The 18294-nt window shown below is 48.2% G+C and overlaps 1 protein-coding gene across 1 annotated transcript in view; it reads right to left on the bottom strand.

Annotated features, from left to right (window-relative positions):
- Positions 1-7794, bottom strand: part of PERM1 (PPARGC1 and ESRR induced regulator, muscle 1) — a 72391-nt gene extending 64597 nt beyond the window's left edge. The window contains exons 1-3 of the mRNA XM_053280818.1: positions 5386-7794; positions 2312-3120; positions 594-743 (exon numbers count right to left, since the gene is read on the bottom strand). The gene's annotated coding sequence lies outside the window, so the exon portion shown is untranslated. The remainder of the gene's footprint in view (positions 1-593; positions 744-2311; positions 3121-5385) is intronic.
- Between the last annotated feature and the right edge of the window lie 10500 nt (positions 7795-18294).

The raw sequence follows: 18294 nt of genomic DNA, 5'->3' as shown, positions 1-18294 counted from the left end.
AGAGGGGAGGGGCTGCTTCCCTCAATGCCGCGAGTGTAGTTCAAAGTGGCTTCGCTCAACTTTTACCCCGAAGCATGAAGCCATGTGTGGATAACTCCCAGGTAAGACTGGGAAATACTCCTGCCTGAAACCTTGGAGAGCCGTTCTCAGTCAGTGTAGACAATCCCGAGCTAGATGGATCAATGGTCTGACTCCATATCGGGCAGCTTCCTATGTTCCTAAGATTAATACTCTGCACTTAGGGAATCAAATCTCTGTGCTAAGAAAAACACACATCTAAAATAAAAATACATTTACCAACTGCCTTGGGTGCCTTTGAAAGAGGTGGCACAGACATTCACGATAAATAAAAAGAAAATCTATAACCAGCAGCATACGTTATGCAAGTCTTTCAGATCTTAATATTTTCTCTTTGTGTCACTTATTTAGCAAGTTTGGCTGTCGTGCATCCTTCATTTTTATTTGGCCATGGCTTTGCCCCACGGCCACTAGAGAAACCCTGTTCAGCCACCCACTCTGGCGGCTGCTATTTTAGCTAGGATTGCTCACACAGTTTCCAGGATGAAAATGATGAAAAACTCATATTTATTAACCTGAAAGCTGAGATTCTGAGGAAATGGCACTCACTCCGTGCCCAGTCCTGTAACCTGTTCGTGCTTCTGTAGGATTACGGTATGCATGTGCAACCATCTTGTGTTCCCCATCTGTAGATTAGGTGGTTGTCCAAACCAAATTTTGAGAATCTGTGAGAAAGAAATTTATTTATGTTATTAAATTTATAATTTTTTATAAATTTACAATACATTTACAATTTATTAATTGTAAACCATCCAGAGATGCAAGTTTTGGGCAGTATAGAAATATTATAGATAGATAGATAGATAGATAGATAGATAGATAGATAGATAGATAGATAGATAGATAGATAGAAGTGCTCTTCTGCATTTGGACTCAGCAACAATAATACACAGAGGGTCCAACTGCAGTTGTCAGTAATAAAAGCACCAGTCTTCAGAACCGGAAAGTCTTAATCTGATGACGGAAGGAATGTCCTCTAAGGCAGAGTTTCTTAACCTTGGGTCCCCAGATGTTGTTGGACTACAACTCACATCATCCCCAGCCATGGCTGGGGATGATGGGAGTTTTAGTCCAATGACATCTGGGGACCTAAGGTTAAGAAAGCCTGCTTTATGGGGAGGACGTTCCACAACTTAGGTGTCACCACCAAAAAGGCCCTGATCCAAGTCACTGCCCAATGCGTTTCTGATGGAGGTGCATCTCGGAGCTGAAGATTAACCTTTCCCATGTTTGTTCGTGTATGTCAGGTCTGCTAAACAACTTCAGCCCTCCAGCTGTTGTGGGACTACAACTTTCATCATCCCCAGTCACTGTAGCCAATAGTCAGGGATGATGGGGAGTTGGATAGTCAGGGGGGGTGATAGGACCAAACTTCAGGACCTGCCACCTCAGCCCTGAAACATGAAGCACTAAGTGTTCCTCTGAATATATGGAGAATGCTGAGAAGCACTCAATCCTTATGCCATTTTAAAAAATCTATTTATTTTTAAATTTATGTCCTCCTCTTCCCCCAAGGATCCCATAGCACATAAGCTATGCTTATCCTCACAATAATCCTGGGAGGTAGGTTAGTCTGAGTTAAGTGACTGGCCTAGAGTCACCCAGTGAATTTCATGGCTGAAGGGGGATTTGAACTCGAGTCTCCCCAGTCCCAGCTCAACACACTAACCACTGTAGAACCCTTCGAGGGGCTATAGTCACTCTGTATACTTACATCCTGGCACACTGTGTTCAGGTTGCTGCAGATGTTGACATCAACAGCTGGGAACTCTAGATTGCCAGGAAATTTAGGACCAGCAAACAGAGGTAGTTTTTCACACCACACATAATCAACTTGTGGAATTCCCTGCCACAAGATGTGGTGACAGCCAACAACCTGGATGGCTTTAAGAAGGGTTTGGATAACTTCATGGTGGAGAGGTCTATCAACAGCTACTAGTTGGAGGGCTATAGGCCACCTCCAGCCTCAGAGGCATGATGCCTCTGAGTACCAGTTGCAGGGGAGTAACAGCTGGAGAGAGGGCATGCCCTCAACTCCTGCCTGTGGGCTTCCAGTGGCATCTGGTGGGCCTCTGTGTGATACAGGATGCTGGACTAGGTGGGCCACCTTGGGCCTGATCCAACAGGGCTGTTCTTACGTTCGTTTGTGCAGCAGAGGATAATGCAACCCACCTGAGCAACTTGGGGAAAAGGGCTAGGGTAAAAATATAAATTTCTCAGTCTTGCCACCTACCCTTTCTTTCCTTTCCCCCATGCTTGCTCTTGATTCTTCTTCGCTCTCTCTCTCCTTTAACTTTCCCACGCGTAGCCTAGGTAGGTGTCTGTGGCAGTAAAGGATAATCAGATTTGCATGGGGTTTTTTTTGGTTTTTTTAAAATAAAAATATGTGCGCCTCACAGGCAAATCTCCCTGCCAGGTTTTTCATTGCACGTCCTGGCATCTGAAAGCACTTTATACCATCTGACGGCTGGCCTGTGAGCCTGGAGTGGAGCAGCCGGCAAAGATTAAGACGGAGGCAGAGCGAAGGGCAGTTGTAGATACTGACATTCCTGAGTGAATGTCAGTGATCTCTGGTCTGCACAACCATCCTCCCATGTGCCAAATGGATTACGTTTCCCTTGCGAGCAGGATTACGGGGAGATGCCAGACAAGTTCTGCGGAATGAATTAACGCCAGGCCACGTGAGGAAAGGAAAGGCTGGACAGTTGAGCCCGGAGGACTGGGAGTGACGCCAATCTACCGTCCACATCCTGACCTTTATCATGCTCTGGTGCTTCAAAGTTGCTCCACACCGTCTTGCCTTCATTAGCTAATTACTGGGGCTGCTCCCAACATCCCTTCTCGGCAATCCGACTGGCTGGGCGCTGTAAACCAGGAAGGGAGACGGCCCGGCCTGGAGGATCTGAGGCCTCGGAGGGCTTTTCCTGTGTCGTCCTCGTTTTTATGGCACCATAAATGCGCATTTGCGCCTTAAAGCGCACAGTCTGCACGGCTTGCCGCTCTTGAAGCCAGGGAAGAAACGCCGGCACTGGGTTCTGTTGCCTGGGGAAGTGGTAGAAATTAAATTATAGAGCAGTTAAATCTCTTACTCATCTGCATCTACTGAGGCATAGATTTGTGAGATTCATTCTTGCAAGGTTGTTCTTGTGAGATTCGTTCAAGAGAGTCTGTCTTATGGCATTGGGGGCTGCTCTTTGCTGAGCAGGGTCTCTCCTGGTTTGCATTTGGATGGGTGACTACACGTGAGCGCTGTCAGATATTCCTCATTGGTAGAGCATCTGTTTGCATGCCAAAAATGCCAGGTTTGATCCCTGGCAGCATCTCTTGGTAGGGCTGGGAAAGACTCCTGCTGGGAGAGCTACTGCCAGTCAGTGTAGACAACAGTGAGCTAGAGTCTGACTCAGTTTGGCAGCGTCATGTGTTCATTTTGGAGCATGCCTAGTTCAGTGGGACAACCTCTGCTTTGCATGCAGAAGGTCCCAGGTTCAATCCCTGGCAGCATCTCCAGGTAGGCCTAGGAGAGCCCCTTGCTGGAACCTTGTATGGCTGCTGCCAGTCAGTGCAGACAATACTGTACTAGATGGACCAAGAGACTGACTCAGTGGAAGGCAGCTTCCTATGTTCTTTCTGTGTTTCTGTGTTCAAGTAGGCTCTATGCCCACTGGACTCACAAAGCAAAGAGAGAGATCCAAAGCTTTAAAATATAAGCACATCAATGTACTCATATTCTTATCAGGCCCAAGAAAAATCCTCATCCTCGTCACCACTGCAACTGCATATGGGCAGCAGATAGCAGGCTTTGTCTTATTTAAGGCACTAATGATGATGTTCGTGGATGGTGACCAAACTCCACAGAACACACCTGGAGAAGCATATGGAAAATGGAGACCCTGATGTCTGGTGTACACAGTTCTTGTTAGGAGACCTGAGAATGTTCCTAAGAACAGGTCACCTTCAGCAATTGCATTTACTCTGCAAATGTCTGTAACTGAAATCTTTTGGCAAGGAAAGTAAACTCAGTAAACTCAGAAAGTAAACTTGTGGTGGAAGCAAGGTGGGAAGAAAACCTGGGTAGCTTTTCCTCCAACCTGGCTTCCACACAATCTCTGCTGCCCTGGTTTTCCTCTCACCTTGTTTCCACACCACTGAAAACTGGGAGCACACACAGTTCCCAAACCCAGCTATAACACAGTTTTTGATTGTGTGAATGACCTCTCTGTCTGCCACCCCCTCCATCTTGAATGTGATCTGGTTATTTTTCCTTTGGGTCAAATGGGCAGAAGGACTTGGAGGACCCAACAAATCTCTTCTCCCCCTTGCTGTAGCGTCATGGCCATGCCTCAGTAGAAGCAGATGAGTGAAATGTTTAAACAAATAATTATTGCAATTATTATTATTCCCCCCCGCCCGCGCCCGCATTGCGCGATTGCAGCATGAAATGCAGTTGCTAAACTGACACCAATGTCTCTTGCAAATTTCTGGGGAATAATTAGCAACTAACATTACAACCCCACCCCTAAGCTTGCATCATTTTACAAGCTTTATTTGCTAATGAACTGGGGACTTTGCAGACTCCCATGACACAATTCTAATCTTCCCTTTCTCCGTGTTTTCAAACCACCTATGATAAGAGTTTAGGAGCATCCTGCACATCTGTCTGGACTGCACCCTGAAGGTGCTAGATATGTAAAAGAGCATCATCACAGAGCAGATCTCTGCTATTAAGACAACTGGTTATTGCAAACAACTCCCGGGAGTGGGGGTGTGGGATGCTGCATAAAACTTGGGCAAAAAAACCCAAAGTGCAACTTATCTGTCTCTAGTTTCTAGTCCAGCTGGGCCTAAGGCTGTTCAGGTCATACAGGCACAACCACTCACCCAGACATCTACTGCAAAACAAAAATAGTGTACCTCCAGTTCTTTCACATGGCCTTTCTCATCCTGAGGCCTTCTGGCTATGCATGTTTTATTCAGTCATTCACACAGGCTTCTTCTGCAAAGATAGAAGCCATCCCCTCAGCTCTCTCACATGGCCACCTTACCTTGAGGCCTTGTGGGCTTGTCTTTTAAGGAGGCACTATGCAACAGAAGAACAGCCATCTAATGACTTGATTAGCAAGTCAGAGGTTGCCGGTTCAAATCCCCGCTCACCTGTATTGGGCAGCAGCGATATAGGAAGATGCTGAAAGGCATCATTTCATACTGTGCGGGAGGAGGCAATGGTCAACCCCTTCTATATACTACCAAAGACAACCACAGGGCTCTGTGGGCGCCACGAGTCGACACCGACCCGACGGCACACTTTACCTTTATGCGACAGAAGACATCTCTGCCATGCCGGCTTAAACTGGTGTCATTTGGTCTCTGTGAGAAATTCTGGGAACTGCAGTTAGAAGAGCAGAATAGTAGAACTTTAGAGCTGGGAAGGATCTTAGAGGTCATCTAGTCGAGCCCCTCATTTGGGTTCTTTGAGGGGACCTGAGATTTCTAACAGAGTTCCTAGAAGCGTTATCAAACGACAAGTCCTGCGATCCTTTGGGAAAGCCACGACAATTGAAGCTGGTATGAAATGGAGGCAAGCTTGTAGTACGGAATATATTCTGACCGTTGGATACTCGGTGCAAAATAACTAGATTATGACGATAGGTTGTGACTCAATGGTAGAGTAATTGCTTTGCAGGCAGATGGTCTCAGGTTGAATCCAGTTTTAGGTGGTGGGCCCTTTGGGGACAGGGTCTTCTGTCTTGTTTTCTTTTTCTGATTTTGTTGAAAAGTGGTATATCAACAACAACAACACCACACCACCAACAACAATACTAAAACCCCTAGCAGGTAGTTCCGGGAGACTAACCCTAACCCTGCCGGAAACCTTGGGGAGCTGCTGCCAGTCAGTGCTGACAATACCATGGTGGATGGCGCAAGGCCCTGACCCTGCTGATGAGGAAGAAATAATAATCAGAAGTGCTTGTAGAACAGATGGCTCTTTCCACATTTCACCTTCAAGGGCTGTTCCTTTTGCTGAATGTGGCCTTCCAGGAGCCAGAGAACTGCTTCTAACCTTGTCCCAGTGGCAAAATAAATGAAAAGCCATAATTGATAAACAAAAAAAAGAGGTATCCTTGGTATGACAACAATGAGGGAAACGTTTGCTTGAGTTTAAAAACAGCCGCCAAAATATTGACTTTCTGTCCACAAACCACTTCCCTGCCAATTTCTGTCAACAAACCATTGGCCTTCTTTTCCTCATCCTTTCACGAATCCTCCTGACTGAATTCCCCCTCAGGGGTTTTTTTGGCATCATATTTTACACCACATCGAGCCCTTCAAATCTCCAGCCCTGTTTTCCAGAGGCCAATCCCTGCAGACCCCTTGCCCATCCGGGATGGCTAGCAACCCTAGTAGTCACAGACTCTGTGTGAGGGAAATAACAGTTCATGAGTTATGGGGGTCAGACCAGCTGTTGTCCCAAGCGGGCCGTTCCCGCAACGAAACGCACATTTCTCCGTGGCCCTCTTGACCTGTGTCGGCCCGTTTGGGCGTTTCTCTCCCGACTCGTCGGCCCGAACCGAGAACCCCCTGTGTCTGTTTCCCCGCTCTGCCCCCCCGGCCTGCCCTTCATGTGTGCTTTTCCTCTCTCGATATATGAACTGCCATGTTTCTCACACCAGGTCACGGACCCCTCTTGAAAGCTCTTTAACCAAACTGCTCCGTGGCGGCGTTCACGCTTGATCCGTGTCAGCAGAGTTCAAATGCTGTGGGAGGGGGGGAGAATTGGACATGCAGCGCAGGAGGAGAGGACATGTTAGGCCCGGCCTGGACAAGCAGAGGCCTGACGCCTGATGAAGGCTGCAGCAGACGCAGCTGAGGGATCAGGGCTCATTTGTCCTCTCCGTTTCTCCAGACCACCCCCTCAGCCGCACGCCCAAGGCCATTCCGGCAACTTGAGCGCAGAAGCGCCTCTCCCTGAGGAGAAAGTCGCTTTGGGGAGAGATGACAGTCCGGCTGTGCGTGGTGGCGTTCATTCCCTGGGTGACCTCTCGTCAGCTCCGTTCGGCTGAACGCGTGACGGTTTCTGGGGTGTGCGGCTTTGTAAACAAGCAGTTTGCCTTCTTGCGCATCTAAACATCACACTGGACGGCACTCTGTCCCTCCACACAAATGCTGCCACATAAACTGGAAGCAGACGCTTCTTCCATGCTTTTCGGGAAGCCTGCCCGAGCGTAGTGGCGTTTTCTGTTACCCTGGTTCAAAGTTTACCTCAGCAAAAGCTGCTGGCTTACATTTTACCTCAGTTAAAGGGCCCCGGTTCAAGTTTTACCTCAGTCATAGACTTTCTAGGTAGCCCTTCAACTACTTTGAAGGACTTTTAAGATACTGTGAATGCTACATTTTCCCCTTCCTTCCTTCCTTCCTTTTCTCTGCACATCTTTTTCTCTGTACATCTTCCCTCTTTCCTTTTTGCCTATCTATCTATCTATCTATCTATCTATCTATCTATCTATCTATCTATCTATCTATCTATCTATCTATCTATCTATTATTATTTCTTGTTTACACAGTCAGACAGGTGTTATTGACTGGTTTGTTTTATCCAGACATCGAGTCCTTCCCAAGGACCTGGGATGGCTGAATTTTATCATCAATACTGTTTGTTGGTTATTATATATCGTCGCAAAATATAGGCTGTTGTTTCCCTTTTCGGGAAACCTGCCGAGCGTAGTGGCGTTTTCTGTTACCCTGGTTCAAAGTTTACCTCAGCAAAAGCTGCTGGCTTACATTTTACCTCAGTTAAAGGGCCCCGGATCAAGTTTTACCTCAGTCATAGACTTTCTAGGTAGCCCTTCAACTACTTTGAAGGACTTTTAAGATACTGTGAATGCTACATTTTCCCCTTCCTTCCTTCCTTCCTTCCTTCCTTCCTTCCTTCCTTTTCTCTGCACATCTTTTTCTCTGTACGTCTTCCCTCTTTCCTTTTTGCATATCTATCTATCTATCTATCTATCTATCTATCTATCTATCTATCTATCTATCTATCTATTATTATTATTATTATTATTTCTTGTTTACACAGTCAGACAGGTGTTATTGACTGGTTTGTTTTATCCAGACATCGAGTCCTTCCCAAGGACCTGGGATGCCAGAATTTTATCATCAATACTGTTTGTTGGTTATTATAGATATCGTCGCAAAATATAGGCTGTTATTATTATTATTACATTTATATTCCGCTCTTCCTCCAAGGAGCCCAGAGCGGTGTACTACATACTTGAGTTTTTCTTTCACAACAACCCTGTGAAGGACCAAGGAGCCCGAGTTCAAATCCCCATGCAGCCATGAGACTTGCTGGGTGACTCTAGGCTAGTCACTTCGCTCTCAGCCTAACCTACTTCACAGGGTTGTTGTGAGGAGAAACTTAAGTATGTAGTACACTGCTCTGGGCTCCTTGGAGGAACAGCGGGATATAAATGTAATAATAATAATAATAATAATAATAATAATAATAATAATAATAATAATAAGCTGCTGCTGCTGCTAAAAGCACAGGGATGGTTGGCAGGAAAAAAAGCAAAACCCCAAAGATGTTAACTCTTTCTGCAGCCAAGTTTAGAGAAAGAACTTGGTGAGTGGAAACTTTTGCTTTAGGATGTTGTTAATTTTAAATTGTATGCTTGTTATCGTTTTGGTTTTCATGTTGTTTAGCTAAACACTGGAATCACTCACACGCCACCACACTGTCCTTCGTACAGCCAGGGGTATCTGCTACCGAGTTTTAAGAGTTATACGATTTAGCAGATTAAAATACGGAAATCCCAGAATGACCTTTGATACAATCAGTCTTTTGTTTCAGATGTTAAAAGAAAAGAGGCCTCCACACGCCCCCCCCCTTTTCTGCCCTGGGAAACGGTTCTGCCAGCATCTCCGGGAAGTCATAGCTCTTCTTGTTTGACAGGAGTGGAACGACGCAGGGAAATTCGAGCAGGAAATGTTGAAGAAATATTTGTAGCATCTTAAAGCAGCTGGATTCTAGGCAGAATTAGGTGCGCCGACGACTGCCTGTTCCAGGGTCCCTTAGAAGCACCGAACTCTGACGCTTTCCAGCTTGTTAGGGATGAAGCCCTCGCAGGAATCGAAGAGCTTAGCGTCAAATCCGGCCTGCTGTCTCTCGGCATTTTGCAGACGGGTGGTCGACACGCGGTGTTGTGTTTGTTTATTTCAAATATGTTTATCCCATCCCTCTGGTACATTGTGGCTTCGCAGGAATCAGTAAAACGGATCCACGATAAAACTAATAAAATCAACAGAAATGAACTAAACACAAGACTCGGTTAAAACCACCTTTGAAATAAGTTAAAAAGTTAAAAACCCACAAGATGTCAAATACAGATAAAGTGTTAAAAGGGGGCCTTTAGCTCAGTGGTAGAACATCTGCTTTCCATGCTGAAGGCCCCAGGTTCAATCCCTGGCAGCATTTCCAGGGAGGGCTAAATAGAAGAGAACCGCCTTATTAAAAGGTGCCGCTTTGCTCCGTTAGAAGGGGTACAAACTGATTAGGGATTCAGCCCCACAGAACTTAGTGGGAGATTTACTTCCATGAAAGGAGGACCAGATTATGCTGTGAATGCAGGCACATTTGCATGGCACAGCATAGTGTAGTGGTTAGAGTGACAGACCTGAGTTCAAATCCTTGTTCAGCCACGAAACTCACTGAGTGACTCTGAGCCGGTCACGTCTCTCTCAGCCTGATCTATCTCACAGGATGGTTGTGAGGATAAATATAATAATGCTTCTGGGCTCCTTGGAGGAAGAGTGGGATATAAATGAAAGAAAGAAATAGCACCCAACCCTCAAGGTCAAGGCCTTTTTGAGATACGGGGGACAGTGTGGGATAACATTATAATCTAACTGTGAGAAGAAAGGGTCACGTTTCAATTTCATTTTCTTTTCTCCATTCCCTGTAACATGCTACCCGAATAGCCTGAGAAAAGAAGCAAGGGTGCCCTTAACTCTCAGCTTTGCTGACTAAAATTTGCCATTGATATCTTTGGATGGTTCAGATACGTACATCTGACAGACCCACTAACATTTCTCGGAAGAAAACAGGGACACTCTGGCGGTCATAGAAAACCCCTCTTCTCCTGGCCTGACTTTTGCACATTGCTCTTCTCTGCTTGCTGTATGTTAAACTGACAATAACCAATATTTGTTGTAATGTAAGGTTATTTAGTAGAATGCTTGCACATGTAAGAAATAATCATATTTGTCCTTTTTTAAACATTGTTTTAATTGTGTCATTGTTTAAATGGTTTTTAGATTTTGAACTGCCCAGGGACCTTTTTTTGTACAGGGCAGTATAGAAATGTCAGGAATAATGATAAATAAAATAATTTTGTTCTTCTCCTTATAGAACAGCTGCATTTAGTATCTGGAGAAGCCATTATGGTGTGGGATGGAAGAGAAGCAGTGTGCCACCATGTGCATCCACTAACATGCATGTACACTAGACCCAAGTTGCTTTTTCCTTCCCCTCCACTCATGTATCCCCATGTAAGATATTCCTCTTATGGGGTGGAGCCGCTCTAGGAAGGCTCCAAGTCCCCTCCCTGGCAGCATCTCCAAGATCCGGCTGAGAGAGATTCCTGCCTGCAACCTGGGAGAAGCCGCTGCCAGTCTGTGAAGACAATACTGAACCAGATGGGCCAATGGTTTGACTCAGTATATGGCAGCTTCCTATGTCCCTATGTAATCTGGTCTAATAGCTAGGAAACTGGGGGAAGATGCTGGCACCTTAACAAGAGAAATGAATGGGGAGGAGAGCCGTACTTGTGGTAGCGAGCAGGAATGGTAAGCAGGGTCTGCCTTGGTTTGCATTTGGATGGGAGACTAAAATATTTGGATGTGAGCACTGTAAAATATTCCCCTCAGGCGGGGCTGCTCAACTTCAGCCCTCCTGCAGATGTTGACCTATGACTCCCATCATCCCTGGCTATTGACCACAGTGGCTGGGAATTATGGGAGTTGTAGTCCAAAAACAGCTGGGGGCGGGGGCTAAGTTGAGCAGGCCTGCCCTAAGGGTGATGGGGACCTAGCTTGGAGGAAGAGCAGCTGCTTCTCATGCAAGAGGTCCCAGGTTCACACCCTGGCAACCTCTCCAGGCAGGGCTGGGAGAGACGCCCGCCTGAAAAATCCTGCTGCCAGTCAGCGTAGACAGTTCTAAGCTAGATGGACCACAGGTCTGACACAGTAGGAGGCCGCTTCATATATGGGGAGAGTCCATAGCTCAGTTGAAGAGCATCTGCTTTGCACGCAGAAGGCCCTGGGTTCAATTCCTGGCAGCATCTGCAGGAAGGGCTGGGAAAGCCTGAAATCTTGAAGAAACTGCTGCCAGTCAGTGTAGACAATACTGAGGTAGATGGACCAATGACATGACTCAGTAGGCAGCATCATATGTTTGTCAGGCACACCCGTCCTATAGCTCAGCGGAAGAGGATCTGCATTGCATGCAGCAAGCCTTAGGTTCAAATTTTGTCAGCATCGGCATCTAGGTCTGGGAAAGACCCAATACCTTGGAGAGCTCCTGCCGGTCAATCAATCAATCAACCTTTATTATGGTCATAGACCAGCATAGCTGCTGCCGGTCAGTGCAGACAATACTGAGCTAGATGCACCAAGGTTGGACTTGGTATAAGGCAGCATCCTGTGCCCCTATGACGGGGTGTGTCCTTTCTGCGGCTGCTCTGACTCTCACCCCAGAATAAGACCCTAGGATGGAATAATCTCCTCCCCATGGAGGAGAGCTGGTCTTGTGGTAGCCAACATGACTTGTCCCCTTAGCTAAGCAGGGTCCACCCTGGTTGCATATGAATGAGAGACTAGAAGTGTGAGCACTGTAAAGTATTCCCCTTAGGGGATGGAGCCGCTCTGGGAAGAACATCTCGGTTCCAAGCATCTCCAAGAGAGGGCTGAGAACGATTCCTGCCTGCAACCTGGGAGAAGCCGCTGCCAGTCTGTGTGGACAACGCTGAGCTTGATGGACCAAGGGCCTGACTCAGTATATGGCAGCTTCCTAGGTTGCTATGTAAATCAGACCATCTGGAAACAGATCTGCTGGCTGCTGCAAGCGAGTCCCTGAAATCTCTCCCCGGACCAGCCCACATGCTCGGTGTTCCTGTCCCTCTGCATTAGGAACAGCTCTGTCAGGGATCTTTTTAATTCGAATCCATTGAAGATGATAATGCGGTGCCAGCTTTCATCCGCTCTTTCCCCGAGAAGAGCAATCCCGACAGGATGTTGCCGGCTGCCCTTGATTCGTCTCCCGAACCGTAATGGGTTTCACTGGGGCCCGCCCACTCCCAAATCTCTCTCTCTCTCTTAGCGTCATCGGCGGCTGGGACAGAAAGTCGAAAGCCGCTGCAGGGCGTTCGTTCGGAGGGCGACAGAAGCCAAGACACGCGGGTTCCGTATCAGTGAAAGGATGCCAAGTCTAATACGGATGTTGTGTTCTCAGCAGCAACATAGGGAGGGTGCGTCTGGCTCTGGGCTGCGGTGCTGACTGGTGCTTGCCGGTGGGGAGAAGCCGGGGAGGGAGCACAGCAGCGCCTTTTATCTCCGGCAGCCTTTAGGGGAAAAAAGCAAAGCGAAGCAGTGCGGCGGGAACACTGGACGTTGTCCTTTCCGAAGGCAACAGGAAAGAGAGCTGCTTTTCGGGTAGCAAGCATGGGACGGTAACCGTTGCTAAGCCGGGTCCACCCCGGTTTGCATTTGGATGGGCGACTACATGTGAGCGCTGCGAGACAGTTCCCCCCTTAGGGGATGAGGCCCTAGCTCAGAGGCAGGGCACCTGCTTTGCATGCCAGAAGGTCCTGGGTTCATGGAAGAGGAGACCCGGTCTTGTGGCAGCAAGCATGACTTGTCCCCCTAGCTAAGCAGGGTCCGTCCTGGTTTGCATTTGAATGGGAGACCACATGTGAGCACTGTTCAGATATTCCCCTTAAGGGATGGAGCCTCTCCGGGAAGAGCATCTAGGTTGCAAGTTCCCTCCCTGGTGGCATCTCCAAGATAGGGCCGAGGGAGATTCCTGCCTGCAACCTTGGAGAAGCCGCTGCCAGTCTGGGTAGACAGTTCTGAGCTAGAGAGACCAGTGGTCTGGCTAAGTATACGGCAGCTTCACATGTTCCTGTGAGTTGCTGCAGGGCAGCGTCCTACATTGAGACCGGGTGGGGATATCCTACGACCCAGTGTCATGCCACCAGGACCACCCCCCCACACACACACACCAGGAGAACCTGTCAGGAAGCTCACCCACCACAACATGACAACACAGCATCCCCTGACTTCGAGGAGTCCCCAGTGCAGCCAGAGCTGAGACAACCAGGCAAGAATACCTTTTCTTTCACCCCCTCTCCCCTGATCTCATGAGGGGTCATCACGATGGGGGCACAGCACATGTTGTGAGCTCAAAATGTGTTCACATGCACATAAGGCCAGTTCACGTGTTGATTACTAGGCCCTGCCTTAATCTGGGAGCTCCCTGCTGGCTCTTGTTTTGGGATCATGGGCCCTTTAAAAAAGCAAGCGATCATCTGGGAGAAAGGAGCTGGGTTGGATGACATTTCCTCCTACCTTAGTAACGTGCTGGCTAGAGAGCTGGGTAGGGTTAGAAGGGCACCCTCTGATGCAGCTCCTTTGACCCAGACAATCATGTTGTCCCTCTCCGGCCTTACTTTTTTAAGAGCACACAATCATAAAATGGGAGTTAGCAAAGTTCCTGAACTAGGCTAGGCTATTTGTCCTACCCTAATAACCATGGTAGCCATCTAATGGCACAGCGGGGAAATGACTTGCGTCAAGAGGTTGCCAGTTCAAATCCCCGCTGGTATGTTTCTCAGACTATGGGAAACACCTCTATCGGGCAGCAGCGTTACGGGAAGGTGCTGAAAGGCATCATCTCCTACTGCGTGGGAGATGGCAATGGTCAACCCTTCCTGTATTCTACCAAAGACAGCCACAGGGCTCTGTGGTCACCAGGAGTCGACACCGAGTCACCGACTCAACGGCACAACTTTACCTTTAATAATTATGGTGTGAATGGACCACATCTCAGATCTCTTTCCAATACCCCAGTGTGATTGTACACATTTTGCAGAATGGGCACAGAATGGGAGATGAAGGTCCCCCTAGCCCTCACCTGAAGAGGGACAACAGGCAAACTTATTGAATGTGTACCATACATAATTCTCATTCATATTCTCACCATTTCTCAGAGAAAGATCCATTCACTCCACTACTGATCCTAGCTTGCATTCAAAAAACAAAGAGTTAGGGTTTCTCAACCCTTCTTAAGGGCGACAAAAGGAAGTCACGAGATGTTGAAATTATCGCTCCTACACAACGCCACCCTTTATGGGAATAACACAGTCCTAGGGAGCCTTGATCTGTGATGAACCCCTGATACCTCTGAGTTTCGTAACTTCATTCGCAGCTCCTCTCTGAATATCTGCTTGCCTTCTCCTCCCACGAACTTCATGCCAAGTTGCACCATTTGGGATGAAGAGGTGATGTGTGCGAGGTGTGGGAAAAAGCACCTAGTCTGTCTTCTTGGGCCCGTTTGCTGGAGGGCAGTCCCTTCCCAATGATGCTTTGCGAACCTTGGTTTGGTGCAGCTGGTGGGATTATGGTGCGGGCAGGTCAGAGATGCCACCAGTCACGACTCAAGGCAAAGTCCTACAGCAAAGATTGGAGGTAGACACCCTCCAGCTAAATGAAGGGATCTGCAGAGCAACGAGATGAAACCCTGGAGATTCCTGTGGAGCTAGACCAGCCTATGGGCTTTATCCCTTTGGTAAGCACACACCATGTCATCCACCCTCCTGTTTACCACTGCTTCCGGCCTGGTGGGGGCCCTGAAAAGCTCCCAAACAGGCCATTTGGAGCATGGAGGTTCCTTTTAGGCTGAACAGCTTGATCCTGCTACTACTATGAATATTTATATTCCACTTTTCAACGCCTGCTACCACAAGACCAGCTCTCGTCTCCTCCCATCTTCTCCTGGCCTGCCAGTGGTGGTGTGAACAAGCCTGTTGAGCAGACAGCAGACTTTCCTCCCTGTGAGCTTTAACATAAAAGACTTTCCACGTTAAGACTGTCCTTTGCCTAGAAGATCCCTTTAAAATTCCAACTGTAGAGCTGGGGTGGTTGGCCCTGATGTTACAATTATTTCCCCTTCAGCCGGAGGATGTCAGCTATGGGGACAGAGGTGTGGCAAGGGGCCTCAGACCCACAGTACAGGTTGGAGGAGATGGTTTCCGTGCTTTGTATTACCAGCTTTTCCTGAACGCGCAGCACTGCTCTGATGAACTTTGACCTGGGCGAAACCAGGCAGAGAAAAAGCCTCGTTCCCTGTGCTGCATTTTGTATCCTGTTGAATCTTTCAGCCTTTTGGCTTTCTGTTTGCTTCAAAGGGGTCTGTGCCCGGGAGGGAAGAGGCATTTCGAATGAAAAAGCAGGGAGTGTAAAATATATTCCAGAGCAACATCGAAATCGACGTGCCTGCCTGCCTATCTAAATTCTGCACTGGCTAAGCAGAATTTCACGACCTGTGTGCAGTAATGTGCATTGAATTGCTCCTTCTGCTGTTGCTAACCATGGGATGGATGGTAAAGCTGTTTGCGGGGTACATCCTTTGCACCCCAGAGATATGTTTTGAGTTGGAGAGCTGTGGTCAGTCAGTGTCTGTGATAGAGGGCTGAATGGACCAATGGTCTGACTTGGTATAAGGCAACATTTCCGATTGCCCTCTTTGATAAGCAGGGCCCGGCCTGGTTTGCATTTGGATGGGTGACCACACATGAACACTGCCTGCTGTAAGATAACCTGGTGGGATTGTAACTCAGTGGAAGAGCATGCTTAGGAGCTGGGTTCAATCCCTGGCAGCATCTCCAGGTAGGGCTGGGAGAGAGTCCTGCCTGAAACCTTGGAGAAGCCGCTGCTAGTCAGGGTAGACCATACTGAGCTAATTGGACCCAGGGTCTGACTCGGTATACGGCAGCTCCCTATGCTCCTATGAAATCCTGGATCTGTAGCATCAAGTCACATCCACTTATTTCTGCAGCTCTTCTGACTTCGCCTCCCACCCACCCTGCCAGAAAAAAACCGTCTGGCTTCTCTCCCCCCCGCCCCCCCCCCGCCCGACCCGATGCAGCCCGGCGGCTTGCCGGCAGCGTGCAGCTGCTGCAACGACACGAAACGAACCGGCCCACGGCAGGTGAGCTTCCAGTGTGAAGCAAGTGGCGTGTGCGTGAGGACTGGGCGGGCTCGGCATTTTCCCATGCCTTGTGCCCTGTGTCACCCGGGGGGGGGCCCTCCCTGCCTGACAGCCCTAACCGGATACCTTGGGTGGGAAAGAGCAGTCTGAGAAACCTCCAGGGAGGAATTAGATGATGAATAACTTTCCCCCCACAGCTACGTTCCAGAGCATGCCCGAGCCTGCGGCCGGCCTGCCAGTTGACTGCCCGCCTTCCTTCTCCTCCTTCGCCGCCGCCAACACCCTTCACTGTCCTTGTGGGAGAGAAAAAAACCCCTGTCTGGATTCCATCCGTGAAATAATTGGGATGGTTGAGGAGGAGGAGGAGGAGGAGGAGGAGGAGGAGGAAGCACAGACCAGCAATGCGGGGCCTCCTGGGGGCTTAGAGAAGTTTCAAGCTCTTGCAAAGTTCGTGTATTAAGGTAGCAGTTCCCCCCTCCGCCCCATTGTCCGCTCCTAGTGCCTGCTCTTCTGCGGTGTACTGCTCCTAGACATGGAGGCTCTCCTTCGCAGCTCGTCTCCGTTGCTATATGTTATCGGCCTGGCCTTCCAGGGTTTTTAATGTCTTGGGTCTTTGTAAGGTTTGGAATTGTTTTTTAGTTTTTAGCTGTTTTATTGTATTTTAAAATGTTCACGCCCGATCATGGATTGATTTTAACGGTTTTGATATGTTTGTGGACCGCCCTGAGCTATTCCGTAAGGGCGGTCTAGAAATCGAACAAATAAATAAAATAATAAATATGACAGCTTAGGTCCCCATGTTATATGTTTTGCACAATTTCTTGCTTTGCTGTTATCGCCATTATTATTGTTGCTGTTGTTTTATAGTGATTATTCACCATATGAAGCTGGTTGTTGACTATAATGAAGATTTGATTTTTGGCAGGGTGGGGGACCCAAATCCTCTCTGATTGGGGAGACTCGAGTTCAAATCCCTGTTAGCTGTGAAACTCACTGGGTGACTCTGGGCCAGTCACTTCTCTCTCAACCTAACCTACCTCACAGGGCTGTTGTGGGAGTAAACTGAACTATGTACACTGCTCTAGGCTCCTTAGAGGAACAGCGAGATATACATGAATAAACAAAGAAACACATCGAAGAGAGAAGCTCTGTCCCAACCTACTTCCTGTTGCACTAGTTTTCTACTTACAGGGAGTGGTTTTTCAGACTGAGGGAGGATCGAAAAATTCAGTCCTCCGCCTCACATCTTAGGTGCTACAATCCACCCTCAGCATTCTGTCACCTCATTCCTGCCTCATCTGGCGGCAAGGAGGCCTCAGCTAGGGGTGGATTGCCACATCTTGTGTCGGTGAGTTCCGTAGCTTTCTAATTATGCATTTCCCAGTCTTGAACCTCCTGCCAGCCGGTTCTATTGGATGCCCTGTGTTCTAGCATTTGGAGCGAGATAAATCTCCCTCTTGGGCATGGCTCCCTCAGACACCTTTTTTCCATGCATACACCCCCCAATGAAGAAAGCCCTCAAATGCTTTGCTTCTTCCCAGCAATTTTCTGTGTGAATTTTATTTCACTGGAGGACCCCCAGTGGGGTGTGCTGGCCTCTTTCCCTAAACTGGCACCCAGCCTTTCTATCTGCATGATCCCCTGTTCTGCAATCCGCAGAGGTGTCAATCCACAGTGGCGTTAGGCTGGCCTGTCACACCCGGCCCCTGTATCACAATATTTGTGATTGATGGGGAAGTTCGTTATTATCGGTGAATGCGTTTCCCCATCCAGCGCTCCTGGCTGCAGAGCTTCACCTGACAGGTCATCAGCTATATGAGGGCCCCATCATCCGTCCATCACAGCACTCTCTGCACACATTTTCTCTTCGGCTGGGTTGCAGGAATGAGTTCTCTTTAGCATTCCTGTTTACCTTGAGATATGGAACAAGACAGTGAGGAGTAGGGGCTGCCTAC

This window comes from Hemicordylus capensis, chromosome 16, assembly GCF_027244095.1.
Source record: "Hemicordylus capensis ecotype Gifberg chromosome 16, rHemCap1.1.pri, whole genome shotgun sequence".
Lineage (NCBI taxonomy): Eukaryota > Metazoa > Chordata > Lepidosauria > Squamata > Cordylidae > Hemicordylus > Hemicordylus capensis.
The sequence above is the reverse complement of the archived record's forward strand: the minus strand, read 5'-3'. Positions and strand labels throughout refer to the sequence as shown.